This window comes from Lactuca sativa, chromosome 3 (genome assembly GCF_002870075.4).
Source record: "Lactuca sativa cultivar Salinas chromosome 3, Lsat_Salinas_v11, whole genome shotgun sequence".
NCBI lineage: Eukaryota > Viridiplantae > Streptophyta > Magnoliopsida > Asterales > Asteraceae > Lactuca > Lactuca sativa.
This window is the reverse complement of record NC_056625.2, coordinates 269,905,381-269,913,734: the sequence shown is the minus strand read 5'-3', so window position 1 is coordinate 269,913,734 and position 8,354 is coordinate 269,905,381. Positions and strand designations below refer to the sequence as shown.

Genomic DNA, 8,354 nt, shown 5'->3' with positions numbered 1-8,354 from the left:
TCAATGGCGGTATGAAATCATCTGCACCATGATTAAAACAAAGATAAATGATATTTATCCCATCTCGGGTCACTTGCAAAAAATGCAAAGGTTTTTGGACCGTCTGCTCAAATTGAATGTAAACTTTGATGAGGAGATGACTATAGATATTATTCTACACTCCTTACATCCATGTTATGATCAGTTCCGCATGACATATCATATAAACAAGGAGGAAGTTGATGGGTTTTGAGCATTCTAACACCCCTAAGTGTACATGCAACCCTAGAAAATGTCACACCCCAAAACCAAGAACGGCAGAAACGTTCTGGGGCGGAGGACGTCATGTACAGTATCACAACAATGAAAAGTAGTAAACAAGCAACAACATCATCCATTGCATTAATAATAGAATTATTATACAAGTATGTTCTATCAAATTTTGATAAACACTAAAGCATAAATCAAAATGAAAGATGAGTCTTGAACAAGCTCCATCTTCCTTTCTCCTTGCATCGGTACCTGTCTATGATGACCTGAGGATACAAGTAATTTTGAAAGTGAGTATCAGCTTTGAAGCTTGTGAGATCATAAGTATTTAGTGTCTTAATTTGTATGTAAGAATTTGTATGTAAGAATTTGTATATGAACTGTAAGTAAAAAAAATGTAGATGAACTGTAAGTATGAAAATGTTTGTAAAACAACTGTAAACGTTTGAAAACCTTAGAAATCCCTATGATTCCTACTATTATAACAGGGAGTCTTCTACCAAGACTTAACTGATCTCTATGTAGTCTTCTACCAAGACTTAACTGTTCTAACTGTTCGTGTTATGTAAAAGTGAGTAATTTTCCCAAGTGTAACTATTATTAACAAAATATAGTTTTTACATTTATAGTTTAAGTGAAGAGATCACTAAATATATGTACAGGGAAAATTAATGTAGTACTAAAACGTAGCACTATAAGAACTACTGTTGTACTAATTACCTTAAATTGGATTTATATTAAGGCATTATGTGATAAATTGCACCATACTATCGACTGGTAACAACGACATATGAATGGTCGTAATAACGGAATGACATTTGGCACCCGCAGACCTGCAGGTCCGGCTGTAGCTAGCAGCAAGGTGTAGGATAGTCAATCCAGTATAGATCTATACGCAAACTCACGCTCTCCCTCCAAGAGACTCTAGCTACAACTCGGGCCATGACATTTAAGGCATGCTCCGATACAGTGGATCACAATTTTGTTAACGTATTCATGTATATGTACTTATGTAAGCGTAATCATGTAAAAGTATATGAACGTATGCCTTTGCTACCCAAAGGCACTGAACTGACTAAAAGGAACTATTATGTCCATATATGTATACATGATATATAACTAATGTTTAAACGACCTTCGGACGGTACCCGATATCCCACCAGACCACATCTCAAGCGCGAAAAGGAAATAGGGTGGATAGCCTTCCTAAGTCTTTTAAACATTACTTATATAACTATACAAATATAGGCATGCTTATAACAAAATCTCTATGTAAACGTAATTATGTAATTGTATAGTAATGTACTATGTGTACTAGTTGTAATGTAAGTTCTCTCTATCTAGTAAGTATTGACTCATGAATGAACTGACTCCTTGTGTGATATCGTGTTCTAGTAATAGTTCTAGTATCTTCCTAAACTACCCATATGGTAGCTTACTAGTAATATAACTGGTACGTATGAACATGGGTGTATACCCTTGCTATCCAAGGGCATTGGGTGAATTGGAAAGACCTTTTATGACTATATATGTACACATGTTATATAACTAATATTTAAACGACCTTCGGACGGTACCCGATATCCCACCAGACCACATCTCAAGCGCGAAAAGGAAATAGGGTGGATAGCCTTCCTAAGTCTTTTAAACATTTCTTATATAACTATACATATAGAGGCATGCAATTTATAATATAAAAGCATAAATAAGTTTTGTAAAACATTTGAACATAATTAATATTTTCAGAAAAGATCGACTTGATGTCAACCAATAAAACAGTTTGAAGGCATAGGTTTAATAAAACAGTTTAAGTATAAGGAAACATTTGTTCGGAACGTAATTGTAAATAAGTTTGAAATGTGATATACAGAGTAAAATGTACAGTATAATAAGGAGTTTAAAACATATAAAGTGTTTATAAAAATCATTTGAAGGAAACTGTTTGGTAAAACGGCTAATGTGCAGCCAATCATTTGAATGTTGCATATTAATCACATGTGATTGATATAATAACTAGCGTAATTCTACTTATTAATCGCATGTGATTGATATAATAACTAGCATAATTCTACTTGTATCCCCCCATAAAACATTTAAAAATAGTTTGAAACATTATTTAAGGGGTATGAACTCACCTGCAGTAAGTGACTGGAATTGAACAGACTGTTATCGTAAGGAAGGATCGGGCAAGTGCTCGGTGTCAAGTGAAGACTTTAGACACACACAATGATCCTAATTACATATGAAGACATATGTATATAAATAATTAGTGATTAAGACACTAATTATACAAGTATAAACATTTAAACGCGAGGAAAACACTTTTGGTCAAGTGCTAAGAGGCTAATGGGTTGCAACAAAGGAGTGCAATGCCTCTAATGGAAGTTTATGATCAAATGACCATATGACTTGGAGTTTATGGCCCAGGGGAGTAAACTCATGGCCGTAAACTCCCAACAAAGCCCCTAAATGAAGTCTAACAATTATACAACTCATGTGGTGAATTGTTTCAAGGCTAAATCAAGTGTTTGGGTGTCATATTAACTCCTTTAAGGAGTTTACGGCCCAGGGACCATATACCCTTGGAGTTTACGGCCGTAAACTCCCTTCGTAGGGTGTTTATGGTGTTTCCAATTCTCTAAATTAACTAGGAACTAAACTAGGCTTTTGTACTTGGCTTTAGAAGAGTTTATGGCACCATTTTATGGAGTTCACGGCCCTAGAACCTTTTGGGCCTTAAACTCCCTTACTCTTGGTGTTCTAAGTGTGTTAGCTGGTCCAAAAATCATTTAGGTACATGCCCAAATTGGTCTCTTGGCTTAAGGAAGGAGTTAGGGTGTCATTTGACCCCTTTATAGGTGTTTACGGCCCAAGAACTTGTCTTGGCCGTAAACTCCTCAATACTAGTGATTCTGATAGCTTTTGGTGTCCTAAGCATGCAATGGTGGGTTCTAGTTCGAGTTCTAAAGCTTTGAGGGTCATTGGAACCCTTTAGGACCTTAAAATGGAGTTTACTCCCCAAGTGTTCTTGGGCGGTAAACTCCCAAATCTTGGGTTTTTAATCCGATTTTGATGTTTTCTAGTCATATACACACTAACATACAAGTCTAAGGTAGTTACAAATCACGGGGAAAGGACTAAGTAGCATTTAAGCCCCATATGGGAGTTTACTCCCCAAGAACGTTCTTGGGTGGTAAACTCCCGAGTCTAGTCATTTTGTTATGAAATTGATGTTTCTAAACACAATCTAAGCTATATAACATAACTAGATCGAAGTACTCACAATTTGGGATAAAAACCCGAAGATCCGTGAGAGAGAATTTTGACTTTTCTCTAAATGGAATCCAACAAATGAACCAATTTGGTTCAGAATTCTATTTATAGTCTGGAGATATTTTTGGCAGAAAATATTTGTATTCCTGGAACGAACTCTAATGTCCTAGAGTATTGGAATAACAGTGTTGCACAAAACCCTAGTGCATCCACTCTCCTAATATCTCCTTAAGTGTAATATCCTGAAAACTGCCAAACTTATACTCGAAATCTGAGTTTTCACTGTAACTGTTCTACATCTATTGGCTTGATATGGTTTGTTCATAATGGAAATTTCGGGTTGTCACAGAAAACCTTGGATATAGGTTTGTCTAAAATACATGCAAAATATGATTTCCAACGTTTATAATCCTATCTAGCATACATGGGGAGCTTTTAACATAAAAGATGGCTTGAATTACATACCTTGTAGTTGATTTGATTCCTTTAAAACCTTGAGAGCCTAGCACCCCAAGTGTGATGCCTTGAATGTTTCACACAACACCAAATGCTTTGGAATAACTTTGAGAGAATATGTAACACTTGTAAAATCGGCCTAGCCCTCTTCTTTTCTTAGTGTAGCCGATTTTGGATGACAACATATTCTTTATATAGTGTGTCCCATCTAGGGTTACACCATGTAAACCCTAATCTGACATGACTCTTCATTTCCATGACCCATGGGTTTGTAACTCCCATGGAGCATCCTACGGACCTTAGCCCAACTTGATAATCCATGGAGCCTTTATCCCACTATATAAGTTATGGATGATTTACATAATCAACCCAAATATTTAGTTAGTCGTCTTTTGATCACTTAATTAATTCTAAATTAATTCTTTATCAATACTAATTAAATAATAATATTAATATATTAGAACTTATAATATATTAATAAACCACAAGTGTTATTTCTCTCATTTAGTCTATCTAAATGCATGATTCCATGCAACCCAAATGGACCATGTCGGGTCAGGTCAAGTACATACCAAATATAGTTATGGACTTAGACACCTTATCCAACAGTCTCCCACTTGGATAAGTCTAATAACTATAACTGCAAGTATGACTTCAGGAACCGATCAGCAATCGTAGCTCTTTCAAGGTCTCTCGGAATTGAGAAGATGATGATACACCATTTAAGATAAGTGATCATATAATCCTCTGTTCTAGATATCAGCAGGACAAATACATGGAACAATGTCTTACTTATTGTCCTACAGTTTGTTTCCCGATTTCCGATTTGTCTGACAAAGAACTAAATTGAACACATCAATTTGGTTCTGACCGGGCCTGGTACATAGGTCAAAACAAAATCATCGAGGAGCCCAGATATCACTTTTAATCCAAGAAGGAATAGATAAACTTCGACTCATATGCTTATTCTACTACTTGTTGAATCACACACGAAAGTATGTTTTATAACATCGAGTTACCAATGCGGTTTCGTATGATCAATGCATAACCAACTCATAGGAAACAAGTCATATCTCTAGGTTTGAAGACTTATATGATGTTACCGTCTCACGATCACTCGAGATAAATTCCATGAAGTGATACCAGTGAGCGTGGGTTGAATCCAATGCTTAGAACTTATGAGCACTCATGAGTGTTGTAGCCATGTCCAACATCTTAGCCCTTTGCAACCAACTCATGACAATCTTGATTCATACCTACTTCCAACATATGACCGACTGTGGAGAATTCGAATAATATGATATACCAAACATAATTATTCTGGAAGTCAAAAAAACTTGAAAATGTGGGGGTATAAACTCACCTTGAGTGGATTTGTGGGTTGTTTGGAGTGATGGAGTGAAGATTTCGAGCCTAAACTCTTGAATGAGATTGTTGAACTTCCTTGGAAAGAGTATTATCCTAAGTGTTTAACACATAAAAATATGTGTGTAAATATAAGGAGACTAACATAAAAGTGTATAAATACACTAGATTTGAAGGAATACTTACCAAGAATCTATGAATAATGCTTGAAGATTTTTGAACATAAAAGATCCTAGGTTTGCTCTTGAGAGGGTTTGATGTTGCAGCAAGGAGGATTGAATTGGATGGGGATTATTGGGGCTGTAAGTTCGTGCATTATAAGAGGGATAAATGACATGACTTATGCTTGGTTAACTGGTGGTTAATAGCTTAGGTATACGATGGGCATTGAGATGCATGGGAAACTGATGATATATCTTATCAAAAAGTCAACTTGTTCTTATTTGTTTCCTTCCCTAGACCGTAATCACATTTGTAAGGGATCCTAGGGATGATTTCTGCAAAACCATGACCGATTAAGGGTGATTTCGGCCAAAGTGTGGCCCATTAATATGATTTCGGTCCTAGTGCTTTAGATCTTGGGTGTTTTCGGCCTTAGTAGTGTTCTAGGGTAGTGTTTTCGGACTTGGGGCTCCACATGGGAGGGTTTTCGGTCTAGGCATCACCCATTAAAGGGTGATTTCGGCCCTAGGGTGTTCTAGATTGAGATTTCGGCTTTAGTGGAGTTCTAGGCCAAAACTATAAAGCAATGTGTGGTCTATGATTGATTTCCATCTATTTTGACTTGTTATAACTTGTCATCTATTAATTTCGTACATGGCTTACAATACATATATGTATATACTTATACAAAAAATGCCCTTTTTGGCTTTCAAAGTTTTATTGCATTAAAGTTACATAGATATACATTATGGGTACATTTATACACAAGACCTCTCAGACCTTGATTGACCTAAAATTTTCTAGTCGTCACATCATCCCCCTGTTAGAGGGAATTTCGTCCCGAAATTTGTATCTTGAACGGATTCTTGGTAAACCTAGGGAAAAGTTGTGGGTATTTCCGTTTCATCTGATTCTCGTGTTCTCAAGTGAATTGGGGTCGTCGCTTGGCGCTCCAACAGACCTTCGCTATTGGTGTCTGAATTTGTTTCGTTCGGCTGATTTCCCTGTTCATGATCCCCACATGTTCCTCTTTGTGGTGTAGGTTCTCATTTACCTCAAATTCGTCAAGTGGGACTACAAGGGTTTCGGCGGACTAACACTTTTTACGGTTGGACATGTGGAATGAGGGATGTATGTCGCTGAGTTCTTGTGGCAACCGAAGCTTGTGAACTACCGGAGCGATCCTGAGAAGATCATGAATGATCTATTGTACCTTGTATTCAATTTTTTTTCCATGCTTCTCAAGCGTGTCATCTCCTTCCACCATTAAAAATTAACTCGGACCGTCCCTCGCACCGTTAAAAATTGCACGTATCATCCTTGACTGGCATAAAATGACTATATTGTCCTTTTCTTTTCTTTCTTCTTTTACTTTGTATTTATTTACCGATTATTATCTAAAATACTTATCTATGCCTTTAAAAAAAGCAAAAGAATTGTGCCTAAAACCCTACGCACGTCTCCTCTCCACCATCATCACCCACACCATCCACCTGCATCATTCCGATTTGCCGGAAGCATCTCCAATAGCCACTATCCTCTTCTTCCAACAACTATCTCCAATAAGCACCAAACCAAACAAAATCAAATTGAAAACTAATACTTGTTACAGCTCAAATCCTGCGTTGCAATGCACAAATCCCCAAAACTTAGATAACCACTTTTGCAATTCAGCAAAAAAACATTTCCTAGTCGAGGGCAAAAACTAAAACTTCATACCAACCCTTAGCCATGGCTTCAATTAAAAAATTACGTCTTCTAAACCTACAAACTCTTACACCAAAAAGACCATCTCATCTTCAACCCTTTTTATCCTTCTTTTCATTTAATTTTTTCACTTAATCAAGAAACAATCATGTACTGATCAAATCCATTGCAGACGACGGAGAATTCGTTAAGGAAAAGATTAGCATCTCCAATCTGAAACAAGATGAAAAAAATTGAAAATAGATTAGAAGAGGGGGATAAGGAATTTGTTGTTCGAGATGGACCACCAGCCACATACGACAAAATTATTTGATGGTGGAGCAAAAACCAGAGAATATGAAGGGTTATAAATCTGAGACGATGAGGTGCAGATCTGACTGGGATGTAGATTAGAAATCATGTTCTCTTAGTGGAGATGGCGGTGCACAGGTCGTAGATGGAGCTTGCGGAGACTAAGGTGCGTAGAGGGATCCTGCGGTGGTGATTGCGAAGACGGTGGTGTACAGGTGACGACGAAGGCGTTTTTCTTTTCTCTCTCAGTAGCTTCGACGATGGTGGTAGAGTGAAGTGTGCAAAGCGTCTCACTTTCCCTCTCTGTGTAGCACCAGTGACTCCAAGTTGGAGAAGAGAACCTGATGAAGAAGGGTGTAGGAAGGGTTTTAGAGTGGTTAAGGGTTTGTTGTATTGGACCCAATCTTATCTTTTTTTTTTTAATTTTTAAAATATAAAAGAATTAAAAAAAAAAATTCAAAAATGAAATAGATAAGGGTAAATCTGTCTTTTTAGGTATGGCTATTGAAATTAGAGGCTAAACTTGCATCTTTTTACGATATAAGGGACGGTGTGATTTAATTTTTAAAATTAAAGACTGAACGTGTCTTTTAACACCTTTACGATGAATGATTCATGTAATTTACTCTATAAGCTATTAGGTGTACAATATCCTTCTTCGATTTCCATTTTTTTTGTTCTTATCAATCTTTTTTTCTATCCTTCTCATGTAGCTTCTCTTTACAAACACCACCCACATTTGGGTTTTCGTTTTTCTCCCTAAACGTTATTCCTTTCACATTTTTACATTAAACTAAGGACAAATAATCCAAAAAAACTAAGTTTACACCAAAGTTTTAATTTGATACTGT

General features: G+C 36.6%; 1 long non-coding RNA gene across 1 annotated transcript; it reads right to left on the bottom strand.

Annotated features, from left to right (window-relative positions):
- Positions 1-6,187: 6,187 nt before the first annotated feature.
- On the bottom strand, positions 6,188-7,881 carry LOC111877041 (uncharacterized). Its single transcript, XR_002845230.3, has 2 exons — positions 7,511-7,881; positions 6,188-7,425 (listed from the first exon to the last, which is right to left on the bottom strand). It is a non-coding gene; the product is annotated as an uncharacterized LOC111877041 (long non-coding RNA).
- Between the last annotated feature and the right edge of the window lie 473 nt (positions 7,882-8,354).